We start from the raw sequence: 15,627 nt of genomic DNA, 5'->3' as shown, positions 1-15,627 counted from the left end.
AAGAGCCTGTAGACCTGTATAAGGTCAACAGAGGAAATAGAATCTCCATGAAAGAAATTCTTTCTGAAAGCCTGAGCTTAGCTTACAGCAAAAGTCCTTTTTCTGCTCAGTTTATGTGCTTGGAATAAGGCTTGTTTTTTGGAGCAATGCGCAGTCTGAATCTAAGAGAAAGTCAAATCATTCTGAGTTGGCTTATTTTAACTGTAGCTCAATTAACAACTTAGCTATAAAAATATATAATGGGTAGCTTATTAATTTTAATAATTTATGACTGAAATACAAAAATTTATTTCATTATTGTTAAGAATTCCTTCTATTGTTTTCAAATTAAAACACTGGAAAACCCCACAATGGTCTTACTGTAGAAATATACCAGGGAAAATCTGTAGAAGTAGATTTAATGAAATTATTTAGCTTTTTTTTTGGCCTGAGAGAAACAATGCAGCATTAGTTTTCATAATGACTGCTCTTTTCTGAATTCACTAGTGTTTAAACGTACCTCTGGGGCTCTGGAAACAGGATCAATACCCAACCTAATGAAGTAACTGAAGTCTGCACGTAGGATGAGATTTACCTCTAGAGTTGAAGAGCTGGCCAAAGGTCTCTTTTGTTTAGATGGAACCAAGAGTTTTTTCTGACCCTCCTCACTGTATTAATCTAACCTTGAAGAAAACCTTTCTGCAGTTTTCACATTTCACAAGAGGTATGTATATTTTACTAAAAAAGCCTCAGGTGAACTCTTTTAAGATTGTATTTCAGGATTTTAATTTTATTTTCATATTAAAATAATTGATAAATTTAAATTGAATTAAAACAAATAGAAAACTCTTTTCTGACAGTGTGCAGTAAAGTTAAAACAGATCAGGATAATCATGAACCGTGTTTGCTAATACTAGTAGCAGTATCTTGTCAATATCTGCCCCATTGAATGAGTTCAGTGCTAATCGTACATAAGAATAAAGAAATTACCACTGAATAACAGCTTATTTTCTCTCTTTAATGCCCAAAAAACGTTCAAAAAAACTAAAATACCTTACTTCATGGATATGGCTATCAGATGCCTTGAACTGCACCATAAGGAAAAAATACCACAACCAACTAACCAACCAACCAACCAACCAACAAACCAGCCAACCAACCCATTCTGTAAAAAGTCTTTCAAGTGATGGCTCCCTTCACTGTCAAAGTGACAATGGATAAGAAATGGCAATGGCTATTGCATTTGTATTTGTTTGGTTTGCCTCACTTTTCTAACACAAGAGGGCCTTTGCTATTGTGTTGAGCAATCCACCAAAAGCCGTGGTACAACTGTACCAAAGTGCTGCAGAACTTTTCTTCTGCTGCTAAATGAAGAGCTCATCTTGGCTGCGGCCAATATAATGTTTGTCTGATTGCTTGGCCCCTGACTGAGGCATACATTTTCCATTAAATTCCACTGATGGAAGAGAAGGCATAAAACACTTTTTCCCTTCATCCGCTGCAAACTAGCTGAGGCAGACTCGGCTCACTCAGCCATGTACATTCCAGCCTAGCATGGAATTGTCTCAGCTTGATGCCATTACTTTGCATGGGATAGTTGTCTTGAGTGTGTAGCTTGAAAAACATGGTTGCATATCTAGAAATACTTTTAAACTCAATATAAAGTATATATTTTATTAAATTAGGCTTGTAAAAAAATCTATAGCTGACAGAAGGGACAATCTATCTGTATAGGCAAAATACTGCATACTTGCCTAAATACAATTTTAATGGTTTTCAGCAGTATATTTACAGTGCTAGTGTAAAACTCAGACTTAAAAGTAGGAGTAGATTGGTCCAAAACTAGGTTCAGAATAATGGACCGTGAAAACCATGAGCCATTATATCATGCTTCATGTAGCCATAAGGAAACAGGGAGAAAAAAAATAGAGAAGGAAAGGAGAAACTGGAAGAAAGTTATTTCTGGAGTAAAGGAGTCCTTTGCAAAGCAAATACTGTTGCTGTTAAGGTAGCAGGAACATTTGCATTCATCATTTTTATTTAATCAAGGTCCTTGAGGTAGGTAAGAGAAGTAAAGAAATATACAAAAAGTGAGTAAGAGGAACATCTCTGTATCATGAGTGTATAATATTAAGGACATCAGCGTAAATTGGAATAAAGGAGTAACTTTGGAGTAAGTTTATTTAGCAAAAAGGAAAGAAAGGGAGCATGAAAAAAAATTGTGGCCTGAGGTTTTGTTACCCTTAAAGATAACTTTAACGTATATACATGAGCATGAGAAGAAAAGATGATAAGAAGGACTTCAAAGGGAACTTAAAAGTGAACTGCAGTGGCTGTAAGTAAACACAACTATTATGAAAATTTCTTTGGAGATTTCAAAGATAAGTATGAGAAAATCATGCATTTTGTTTTCTATGTACTGAAACATTTTGCCATATAACAGATATGACAGACATCTGGTGTGACAAAGTGTTTGACAGCAGCTGAAAACAAGCTGACACTTGAACTGAAGGGCAAAATAATCACCTTATCTTGCTGCTTGAGCTTGTACAAGCTTTTTATTATGTTAGGGACTGAAAATTCTTGTTTGCTTGCTTGTTTGTTTTCTCAGTGAGAAATAGAGTGTGAAAAAATAGGTTAGAAGCAATGCCAAGTGCACAGGCTGTTCAGTCCTCACAGTCACATCTCATGTGGCTTTCAGGAGTAGCTCTGCTTGCAGTGTATGAAAGACTAAGTGCCGCTACATCACAGCATAACTCAGGCTGCCAGCCACCATAACCCTGTACAATGAAGCAGTACTATTTACTATTTACACACCATTTTTAAAATCAATTTCTTTGGAATCAGGAGAAAAACAGTGCCTTTAATAGAACCAAGATGAAATCTTGCTGCAGTAGTTTTCATGACTAGCCCTGTGAATTTTGTTTTTGAGAAGATGGTTGACACTGTGAAATGCTGAGCAGGTTTGGGTAGACAAGGGCCATGTCTGACACCTGTCTAGAAAGTAATTTCCAGGAAGGTCTCCCCTGCTGAAATTTTCTAAGAATAAAATTCAAATAACTGTTTTAGCCCAATTTTCTGTTTAACTTTGTGACAGCAAATATCATTAAGGTAGAGGAAAAACTTAAGTATTACTACATCACACTACAGAGACCAAAAAGGTCTGATTTTCCTTTTTTACATGAAAATAAATTGAAAAATCACACAGAAATAAATGGAATGATGGAAATTTAAAAGGTGTGCAAGGTAGGGGAGAATTAAAGACTTCAATTTCGATAGGGCATGGTTATTTTGTTATTGACCCAGTCTTCAAATTGAATGCACTAGCTGTATGACCTGTTAAAATGACACACTTTGCTCTCCATTTTTTTGCTAGATGCCTCCTGGATATTTGTTTTCCTGAAGTTTTGCTATGCCACCTGTTACCTGAATGTTCAAGTGCATCATGTTTCTCTTCCACGACAGCAGCTTGCAGTCTGCTAAGAAGGAGTAAGCAGTCTCAGTTTTCAAGATGGTACAAGTATTTTACTTGGTTCAGTTTCTAGAAAAGGTATGACAAGTATATCTTTTTGCCTCTCTTCTATCTCCATTCAAGAAGAGGGAATAATCAAACTGCTAGGAATTTTCTCTGTGTTTTGTAAATATTCCAAATGTTTTCTTCTAGTACATATTGCTATCTAATAAAAATAAATCTTTTTTATAAATAATTAGTACATATTCTGGATACAGTTTTTTTTCAATTGAATTTCAAATTCAATTTTTGCTTTAACAGTTGAGTAGAATCAAAGACTCATAGAATCTTCCTAAGATTGCCTTTAAAAATCTACAAATAGGAAAGTTAAAAGTTAGGGCACAAGCTTACTATTTTTATCTTATATCAGTTGCTTTACCCATTTCTGATATTATTTTTTAATGAAATTTCTAAGAGGCTGTTAAATGGTAGCTTCAGTGATACATAGAGTTGAAGAACAGGAAATCATTAATAAATAGCTGGAACTATAAGAAATAACATTTTCCTGAGCAAAACATGATTCCTCATAATAAAATATGATTTATTTAAATTATAACATTGTTAGTCGATACCAGCAGTGGAAAGAAATGATAGAGCATTGTTAATACCTATGTTTTGTTTCTCTTTATCAAAGACGCAAAAACACATTAGCCACGCTATTTCCGTGGTTCAGATACAAAATGTTATGGAATTTATGGGGCAGAAAATTATGCAGTAAAATGTTAGAATTGTTGTCTTCTGCCTCCTGTGCTCAAATCTGGTGCCAAGTTTTAGCTTTTAGTAATCAATTAGGCTTGAAAAGGCATTATTCGTATTTCTCTGATTGTCATGTAGTTGATTTCTACTAATTCATTTTCAAATAAATGCTGTTGTTCTTTCTTCTATTCTGTTTGATGTTTTTGTTGTGCTGTATTTTTATGGTTCCAGGTGTACCTTGAACCTTGATCATACTCCCAGGCTTTTTTCTAAGCTTGTGAGGTTTTTTTTCCTTTCAAAAAGTTTCAAACTGCAAGCCCAAAGTGAACTCCTCTAGCAGCAAAAATAATTTTTTATTCTCACTCACTCCAAGTTGTCAGAAACACAATTTCTATCAATAATTTTCCTTCCAGTGTTTCCATTTTGTTTTTGCTTCTTTGCTGGCATTGATTTTGAGAGAGAGGGAGACATATCTCAGAAATTGGTTTAATTCTATAAGCATGCCATTTCCTCCAGCAGGACAGTTTTGGCTCAGATGGAGATATATGTTTTATGAATAGTTAGTGAAAGAGCATTTGCTTCATAGTGTCTTTAAGCAGATGCAGAACTGTACCAAATAAACCTAGAACAACCTATACACCCCACCCTTTTTCATGTCAATCTGAAAAGCACCTGACAGGGAGCCAAGAATACAATAGGAGAAAATGGTAGTATCAGAAAAAATGTATATATTTCATTGCTAGGGCTTTAGTTAAAGATCTTCTTTACAGTGCACAAAAATAGCTCCTCATTGAATTTATATAGTTCAAAATAAAAGTTGAGCTGACTAGTGTCTCTAGTTAGTTGGCAGAGCAAAAGAGCTAGAAGAACCACAGCATTACAGGAGTATAAAAAGATCTCCCATCTATGGGACTCACTGTTTGCTGGTCTTGTCACAAAATGTACTTGGAAAAAGGCCGTAATCCAATGATGTTGTAATTCCAGAGAATATGGCAAGGCGATCACCCACCTCCTAAGAATTGCTATGATGACCACTATGAAAAAGGCAGCAAGAGTTGCAGTGTTGTTTTGTGGGGAAAGAGTAATTCTATGCGGAAGTTGAATCTTTGGCTTTCAAGGCCATAAGTAATACCATGCAGCTGAGAAAACAACTGCAGTGCCCCAACAGTGCAAAAACAGCAATTTTTGTTTTGGTCTATTTCCAGATGCCCAGGGGTACCAAAAGATTTCTGTACATTTTAAGTTACTCAGTCTGCAACTTCATTATGGTTTAAATAAGACAGAGCTGTAATTGTGGCAATGTCATATCAGAGATGTCATATTGGTTGTCCATGAATGTAGGAATCCAATCTTGCCATTGCAGATTGCATTCCCTACTTATTGCAAGTAAATAATTGCTTCCTCTTCTGCATTCTGATTCTCTAAGGTCTGTTGGGATTCAGCCCTTTCTTGTAATTTTTCATTTCCCTCACTAAATGATTTTCAAATGTAGTGCAGTACAGCGTGCAAATACATGGGAAAAGTAGTTGTCAAATGACTATATTCACCAAGGAGAAAAGTCCACCATAAAATCACTCTGCAGGTTACTTTATTTTTAATATTGCTCCCTGTAAATATAGTGCCCCAAGACACTGAGGCAGCTGGAAGTAATGAAATGTATTTTTCATACTCTCACTTTTCATTTCAATGTATCAAGCAGCTCCTTAAACTGCTATTTTAAACTATTATGTCTTATTTTAGAAAGCCTTTATAATAATGGTGAATAATTAGAACTTAAAGTGCTTGCTATTTGTAAATGAAAATAAATGCTCAGCCCTTTTTGGAGAAGCCATTTAAAGCATTCTTTTTAAAAAGTCATCAGTTTTGGTTTGTACTATGGCTTTCTTTTATTTTACTCAAAGTATATTCCCATAATTCAAAATGATGAATTATTCAAAGGGCTACTGTAGGAGAAGTAGTGTTATGCAAAGAGGATGTATATATGAAAGAACAGGAAAATAATTTTTCATCTCTATTTTATTCTTTCTTGCTAATGGATGAGCAGAGAAATGAAGGGCCTGATGCTATTCCACTCTTACTCCCTACTATCCATGTAATTTTGGGCATTTGTAATATCTTGGGGTGTAAGAAGTGCCAAAGGTCATGGACCAAAGTTAAAAAAAACAAAACAAAACAAACCCAAATTAAGAAAAACAATAAAGTGTGAAGTGAAAATGGTCTTTGAAGAAAGGTCACCAGGAGACAAATTATCCATTAGTAATTTGAATAAATGGATGGAGATAGTAAAGAACAGATTCAAATGTGCTGTTGGCATAGCTCGCCAAATAAGCACAGACCGTGTCACATTTAATGGGAAGAGGCTTGATTCTGATCTGAGAAATATGCCAGCAGGAACATACAAAACTTTCAGCAATATCTGCTGAAATCCTAAGATAGGTTCCATGTCCGTGGCCTCAGTGCTACTAGTTCTAGAAGCAGATGTTCCCACACACAAACTGGAGGCCTGTTTGAAGTCTGTTTTTTTACAGGACAGTCAAGCGACTGATACCATGACCAAAGCCATCACTTTATTAAGTAAAAATTTGAATATTTCCTTCTGTCTGGGTGACTCCTGTGGCTTGTACCAGGACAGCACTACAATTCAGAGCTTTTAGAAGAAACTTATGCATATCCAGGTATCAACACATTCTTCAGAGATGTATGGGAAGTAAACTAAATCATAGGCTATTAATTATTAAGGGAAGCCCCCCGTAATTCCCTAAAATAAGATGGCCTTTAACTAAATATGGCCCAACAAAAACCAGAGTGATAATCAGAGATAGCCACCTATGTAAAATTTAGAGAAATGCAAATTTTTTTTTTTAAACCTGAGAATAGTAAATGTTCTGAAATCTAGACTAAAAGCCATGTGAAAGCCAACAATCTGCATTTGACCTTGCTCACATACTCCTTGTCTATAGAATTAGTATCTTGGTGGCATGCAGTAAATTATAAAAATTCTGAAAATAAAAATCAGGTTTAGGTTTACAATGGAAGTTATTTTAAGATATCCAGTGAAAAACCATAGTGTGGAATGACTGCATACACAATTTATATCGTATTTGTAAGGAAATTTTAGTGGCATAGTTTTACATTTTCCATGTCTCTTTATTTTAAAGAAACTTGTAGTTAACATATGAGCAGATCATTGCTGAAGCAGAAATTTTCTTCCAAGAACCAGTGGAAGAGGTGTTATGGTACAGGAGAGTTATGAAGCAGTGTATAAATGGTACAGTAGGAGGAATAAAGTTGTCACTGTAAGATTTATGGTTCTAATTCAGGAGAAGTTAAGGCTTGTAAAAGCCAAATTAAAATACGCACCTATGTCCAGTGCAGCATTAGACAGCTAAGTTCTCCAAGCATAGAGAGGCAACTCAGATTCAATCTTCACCAGCTGTGCTTTCAGCACACTGGCTTCTGTAAATCTCTTCAGTTTTTCACTTTTCTGAATTATAGGAGGTCAAACATCAAAAAATGGTTTGTGAATTGCTCATGGTGTGGCAGTGGCCAGTATTACCATGTCTAAATTCAACTGGTGACTCTTAACACATGCTACTTATCTTTGTTGCTTTATTTGTTTGTTCACTGGCTGCACAACAATAGATCTAAAGAAAAGATGTGAGTATGTATATATATAGAATTTGGTCTTCAAAAATGCGTGGCTGTGTAGATAGGTTACCTTAGCTATACTATTTTTTTTCTTAAAAGGAATTCACTGGGTAGGTAGACAGGTTTCAAAGCAGGAAAAAAGAAAACTAAAAACCATGCTAATTTGTAGCTCAGTTCTGCACTTACAGAATGACAGTCTTTTCCTAATACAGAACACGAATGGGATTTTTTTTCTCCAGATGTACCTTACTGAATAGAGCTCTGAGATAAAGAGATTTATTTTTATGGGGTGCCAAAGACACATTCTAGCTTCCTCAATGGTCCCACAGTACTTCAGCTAGACATTAAAAGCACAGTTGTAGTAAGAAACTGCTTTGCCTTTTATCATCTTAGTTATTGTATTTTTAAGGTACACAGTTTAGCTCTGCTAGCCTCCTTAAAGACGAGTAAAGAATATAAAAAATAATAAGATAAAAACACAGCTGCATGAAAATACACAACAAAAGCAAAAATCAGAAATGCTAAAAATGAAAGTACACCTAGAGACACTACCATCTGTAAGTCCTACACAAAATAAGAGTGTAAAGTTATTTCTCAGAAAACTACTGTGAAAACATGTTTCATCAATGGACATTTTAAAGGATTTGCAAGTTGTTAAAGATCATGAGTAATAATCACAGTTGGAATTACTTGTGCATTTGGAAGTAATTTGTCTGTGTCGTGGTTTTAAATCTATCAATGAAATTTATTATATGCAAAACATGGGATAATATTAAGCTTAACAATTCTAATCTTGAAAGTTAGAAGACAATAGAGATTTACAAGAGCAAATACTATACAAATTTCATAAAAATTTGGGTTCTGGTATTGACTCAATATAATTTTAATATTTTAGTATTGCTTTAGGTAAGTTGATTTAGAATCCTTTGTATAAATATTTAAGTGTATTTAAATATGATTTACATTTACTTGGCATTCTGGGTTTTATTTTTACAAAGTTTAAGAAACATTTTGAAATCTCACCTTTTTTTTTTTTGTTATTAAATCAGTGCAAGATTATCCCAATGAAAATGCTGAACTTAAGTTAGTAAGATAAAAGCAGTAATTTCTTGTTTTGCCTCTGCTATTACTTTTCTGCAGGCAGTTTTCTATAGAGTGGAAAACTCAAGGTAACTTGACAATGAATGTAGACAGGTACATAAAAAGCAAGATAAAAATATCCCATGACTGCTTATAAAACTTTAGAGGTGGTAAGGTTTTGGAAAACATTTTAGAAGTTTAAAATTAATTCTTTCTATATTTTCCTTAAGCTTAGACAAATTTCAACCATTCTTATGAAATTCTTTTTTTCACATTCTTTGTTTAAGTGTTAATTAGGCACTTATTCACAGTTTATTGTTACGGGGAAATGACAACTAAGCAGTTTCACTGCTTCAGAAACTTTCAGCCAGTGACAATATTACACATAAAAACTCTACAGAGAGAACATATCTGTTATACAACTGGCATTAATAGTACTGGTACCATTACTAGCAACATCCAGTTGAATGCCCAAGATAGATCACATTACCATTCATTCATCCATCTCAGATATATAGGCTAAACCCAAGACTGACAAATCAAATGGTCTGTAATTTAATAAGGACTTCCAGACCCAAACCCATTAAGACTGTTAGAAATGGAAATGTCTCGTAACCTTGCTGTGACATTGTAATGACTGAAGCAGCTACACATCATTGTAATCAAACATTTTTGGTGCCTTTTTCTTCAATCATTGAATTTCCAACTATCTAATTTAAGTGGATAGGACCTGCTGTAGCTATTTCAATCTATTCATTATTTGAATAATGTCCAAATGGTATAATTTTAATAGTAAGAAGTAGGATATTCACAACTAATTCTGCTATTCCCCCAGACTTTTGCCAGCAAATCTTATGGTAAATACATGTGTAGTGGTTTCGGTTCACCAATTTGAGTTTCCTGGCTAATGCACCAAATAATGTAATGGGTTTAGCTCTGGCTAAAATCGCCAGTGCACCTACTAAAACTATTTAGCAGTTTCCCGCTATGAGATATGAATTAGGAGGAGGGTAAAGTGGGTTCAAAACTTAAAAGGCATAAAGAAAACTCTATTAACAGAACTAAAAGAATAATAAAAATCAGAATAAAACAGTCAGATTACTTTTCCTCCCCCTGCCCGACTTCTTTTCTTTTCCAACTGACAAGAGACAAAACCTGGGATTTTCAATCAGTTACTACCTCTACAATAGCAATTCATCAGTTCTCGTAGGGAGAGGAGTTTTCACTTACCATGCCATAGAGTCTTCTCCATAAGAAAGAGTTCTCTCATGGCTTTTTAATTTCCACAAATAGCAGCTGTCTGGAAAATCTGCAATTGTGAAGCTCCTCCCATTTTCACAGCCTTCCCACAGCTGAGTTAATGGGCCATGTCAGCTTATGGGGTACTATATTTAAGGAGGAGCTGTTCAAAAGCAAATGTTCTCTTCATCTATCTCTGCGATCATCTTTATCTCTGGGAATAGAGGTCTTCTCTCCCTGGGGGCAAAGGGTCTTCACTCTCATCTCTCTGTTCAAGCTTCTCATGGGATCACAGCTACTTCAGCATCTGCTTTGCTTCATTATGGATGCCTCTGCTCATGTCTACAGTTTGAACACTCCATCCCCCCATACTTTTTAATGAATTAAAGGAATATTTTACTGTATCATAGTCCATCTCCATGGCCTTACCAAAAGAACTCTCAGCCCAATACCAAGGCATCTCCTCATTCTCCTTCCATCTGGGACTTGACTCCTACTTAACTGAAGTTGGTGTCTTCATGTTGTCCTCTACATGTCTTCACTCTGTCCTTTTCTCTCACTCAACAGAGGATCAAGGTTTTGCAAGTTTCATCTGTGCACTGAAAGAGTTAATATCTTGCCCAGGCCCTGCAGATGGTCATGATGGTTTCTGCCGGGCAGTGGCCGAAGCAGTCATGGTGATGGATTTCAGGCCACGCTGGGGCTGTGCCAAGATCTCAGGGGGCCTGGCCAGAATGGCAGTGTCCATTCTGGCTGCATGACTGATCTCTGGCCTCCGCTTCCTTCAATTTCAGCTGCAGGCCGATGATTTCCCCTCATTCTGCCCAGCAGTCACCTGGCCGTGCAGGCCGCGGCAGAGAGGGCCTGGCCTGGCCCGGAGCCACTCCCAGAGCCCAGCACACCCCAGCTCAGTTCAGACTGCCAGCAGAGCAGAGCTTAGTGTCAGACAAGATGTTGTAGCTGCAGCCCAGCCCAGCCTTGGCCAGACCCCTGCAGCCTCCCATCCCCTGCCCGGCCACCGCTGCAGCCCGGCCCAGCCTCACCAGGCCACACAGGCCACAGTGGAGTGAGGCTGGCCCGATTGGCGCCCAGTTACCTCTTCAAAGCCAGAACCAAGAGAGATGGGCTTGCCTGCCTTTAAAATGTCAGTCGCACTGAGGTGGACCCAGCTTCTAAATGGTTTAATGGGTTATCAATTCTCAAAGCTAGCCAGCTATTGGTTTTTGCTAGGCACAGAGGAAGCTCTTAGCGGCTTCTCTCAAAAAGATCACTTCCGTGGGTGTCTTCTTCACTCCTCACTAAATATCAATTAAGATAAAACCAGCACAACATGACATTGTTCAAAAATCATTGAGGTGAAGATTAGGATCATCTAGTTTCCAAGTTTCTGAGATTTGGGTATATATGTTAGGTAGGAAACATCATTCTTCTGAAAACTTTCTAAATGTATGTGGAAAAGTGCCTTAATCCTTTTCCTTTTTGATTGAAAATAAATTTAGTTTTCTCTAATCTGTAGGCTGAGCAGATTATTGGCTCAGAGAATAAAATGGCATTTTAAAAAGAAAATAAATTAATATAAAAATAATATCAATAAGAAATATAGGAAGAGTGAGTGATCACCCAATTCATTTCTGCAAAAAAAGACTCTATTTCTGACAGGCTGTCCAATTATGCAAGTGTATAATTTCTTTGAAAGACTTTTTTTTTTTGAAAGGTGCTAGCTGTGGCAAGATATTCACCTTAACAACATTCCATTTTAAGATTGAGAATACACAAGAAAATCTGATGTCAATTTTTTTTACATCATTTATAATTATAGCTAGGAGATCTATTTTCAGAGAACAGGTTTGACAGCCATTTCCCTTATTTTTATCTGCAGTTTGGTGAATACACTTTGGTTTATGGTTACTAGTCATTATTTTTGGAAGAACATTGAACATCATCATATTACTAGTACATACTGCTTTAATTTTGCTTTTATCAAATGAACTAAATAATTTGTTAGTGTTATTTTGTGCAGAACAATAGCCAGAAACAAAACTGAAAATATAAATTTCATTCATGGAAACTGAAATGAGAATGGTAGGATTTGGATAGAGATTTGAGACAACAGAAATGACACAAGAGAATCAAGACCAATTTCTCCAAAGTCCCCCTTGTTCATTTGTCCTAATCAGAGACTAGGAAATATTGATGTAAATTCTTTATCACAGGTGGCCATTCATCCATTTCTGGCAAGAAGATGCATCAAAGAACAAAAAGTACAGCAGTAGCTAAAGCACAGATAATGTGATGGAAAAATACAAGCAGAGTGTGCAGTTAAATATAAATTAATGAGGCAACTCTCTGCAGAACTGAGTAGCCAACAGGGTTATCCCACTAGTGCCGCAGTACTGCAACACCTTTTTAGTTGTGTTTCTGTTTTCGGGTTAGCACTGAAGCTGTGCACTTATTCTATGGCCTTGGAACAACTGGCTATTACAATGGGCTTGGAACAACTCCAGAGAATGACCAAATCCTTAAATTCTGAAAGAGAACCAAAATGAGACATATTTACATTCATAAGTATCCACCTACAATAACATTTTGAACAAAACTAAGTGCTTATTGTGAAGTAGGACTAGGGCTAGCACAAAATTAGAGGCCAAGGACATGTTTGTCACATTGAAGGGTCTGACACAAATGCAGGCAGGCACTTCAGTCTTGCCAGGCAACAACTTTGAGGGCTCTCAGGAATTTTTGTGAAATGAAAAGATCAGGATTTCCCAGTGTATGGGGAAAAAGGCGTGTAAAATTTATGAGGTAGTGACAAAGAGAGAGTGAAAAAGTCCTTTATCAACATCTACTTGCCTGCCAGTTCAGAGAGAAAACTGAGCATATAGGTGTGGTACACATTTTACCCAGGAAAGAGAAGTCCCAAGAAATAGTTTCCCTTCTCCCATTCTTCTTGTTCTCAGCCATACTCAGACCTTCACCCTCCTTCCTATTCATTCTCACAAAACTATATTATTTTGGGGCACTGTAAAACAAAGCACTTAGCTGATCTAAATAAACAAATTGATTTTTTGTTGTTGTTGTTTTAAAGCAGGGATAATTTAAATTACACTTTATATCACAATACCTGACAAGTTGTATTAGTAAATACATACACATATATTAGTAAAACATACACATCAATACAGTGAACAGCTGTTGAGAGAAGCAATAATGGAACAGGTTTCCAAGACAAGAGGTAGATGTTCCACCTCTGAAAACATTCCAGGTCAGGTTGGATGGAGCTTTGAATAACCCAATCTAGTTAATGGCATCCCTTCTCATCACGGAAGAGTTGGACGAAATGAACTGTAAAGGCCCCTTTCTACCCAGATCGTTCTGTAATTCTATGGCAAAAAGAAGAATAGGGAGGGCAGAAATTTTTCAAGCTATCTTCATTGCTGAAGGTTAAAAAGCTCCATTTTTAATGCTTTCAATGCTATATGGCAGCTAGTAATAAAGAGGTAATATTTTAATAGCTTATAATATGGAATATATGCAGATGACCCATGAAAACCTGAGTATTAAACCTTTGAACAAACAGACCAAAATGAAGTAAATTGCAGCAGAGAAACATCAGTGCTGAAATGCATTCTATTTTAACTTTTGTACCAAATAGAGCAGTTTGAGATTCCTTTGTCTTAATACCTGATACTGCACATAGTATACATATTTTTGAGTAGGTTCCCAAAGTTAATCTCTTTACTAAGAGAAATTATTATGAAAAAAAATGACATGCTCCCAATCATTAATTTTAATTTACCTCCAATTAATTTTTCTCTGGAACAAATTTTCATCATGTGAAATAATTGTAGTATGTTGGCATTTAACCATGTCTTTAACTGCAAATTTAATAAACATAAGTCATATTATCCACTATCAAATTGGACAAATTTTCTTTCTGCAAAACACAGTGTTTACATGAATCTAACAAATTGTATTTGAATAGTTTTGACTTTACAGAATTTCACTGTACAATCAAGTTGAGCTTATGAAATGAAAAATATGTTTTAAAATAGATGCTGCATTCATAGAGCAATTTAATAATGTTTCCCAGTCACACATGTAACCTGCCTAGGCAAATATTTTTAAAATACATATATATATTTAAAAATTCATACTGAGAACTACAACATTGAAGCAAAACATTGCAGGAAACAATCCCTACATTTAATAGTAGTTATATGCAAGACAGTAGAACAAAAGTTTGGTACGAATAGTTACGACTAAATTTTTCCTGTCAAAATCCTGGGCTGTCTAGCATTAGTGCTTTAATAATTCCTGCTGTGCAAGCATGAGCAATAAAAGTGTGTATGAGCAATGCAATGGGTGTTGACAACTTATGCCATGGCCACCAGTCTGTCCACAACTTCCCTCTAGTGCCTCCATACAGAGAGTGAATGATGTGGGGGACCAAAGCTACCACTCTGTTTCTAGCTGCATTTCACGCTTCACACTCAAAGGAGCCCTTTCCTGTGTATGTGCAGTTTGTCCCTGACAGGTGCAAAAGAAATGAAAGTTCAATGTTGTATTTGCCCAGGGTTTTTGTTTAATGAATTACTGCCTTTTAAAAAATAATATTGATAAAACCTAATGATCTTTAGGAAAAAAAAACAAACAAAAAAACAGCTTTTGCTGTGGCTCAAACACCCAAACAATAATGCTTTCTATCATCACTATTACCTCCAGCAGGAAGCCAGGCACTTGAACAGATTGTTCTGTAACATATTTACTTTGATTAAATATCATTTAAACAAAGAAAAAGATTAAAAAGGTGATGGGTGGACCCACATACATTATATATAAATAGTTCCTCAGTTTCTAATACCTAATGAAGTGATTAAATATTCTTACTGTGAATGGCTGGTCCTTTTTATTCTGAAATAAACCATAGTACTTGTACTTCAGTTTTCCATGTATGTATTTAAGTCTGAAAGCGCAGAAGGCAGTAATAGAAGGGGCAGCAATCTCATGCTTTTTGACTTATGACCTCAGTGCCTTGCAGTCTGCCTTCTTTATGATTTTTTAAGTACAGGAGATGTTTCATAAGATTTTTGAGTCACTCTTCAATTCCAAAGTGTATTCCTACGGGAAATATTTGCACGCTCCTCTATGAGTGAGACTCAGTTTGCAGACTCCACATGAGACTAACAGGAAAGACTTAACACTGGATCTATTCTTTGTATTTACAGTGTTCAGAACTGCATGGATGATTTAGAAGAACATCTGCAGTTTCACTAAAGCACTGACTTCATTTAGATAGCAAAATTTTCAGTTATTCATCACAGTCACCGTTTTGGATTCATCATGTGCACTCTGTACTGCTGCAGTTTCAACAAATTCACAAATTTATGAGAGGAATGGAACACCTCTCTTGTGAGGAATGGTTAGAAATGGAGTTGTTCAGCTTAGAGAAGGGAGGGGTCCCAGGAAACCTTTTT

The sequence above is a fragment of the Pseudopodoces humilis genome, chromosome 6 (assembly GCF_049639895.1).
Source record: "Pseudopodoces humilis isolate 2021_Gansu_Grassland_sample_001 chromosome 6, ASM4963989v1, whole genome shotgun sequence".
In the NCBI taxonomy this organism is placed as follows: Eukaryota; Metazoa; Chordata; class Aves; order Passeriformes; family Paridae; genus Pseudopodoces; species Pseudopodoces humilis.
Note: the sequence above shows the minus strand (reverse complement) of the source record.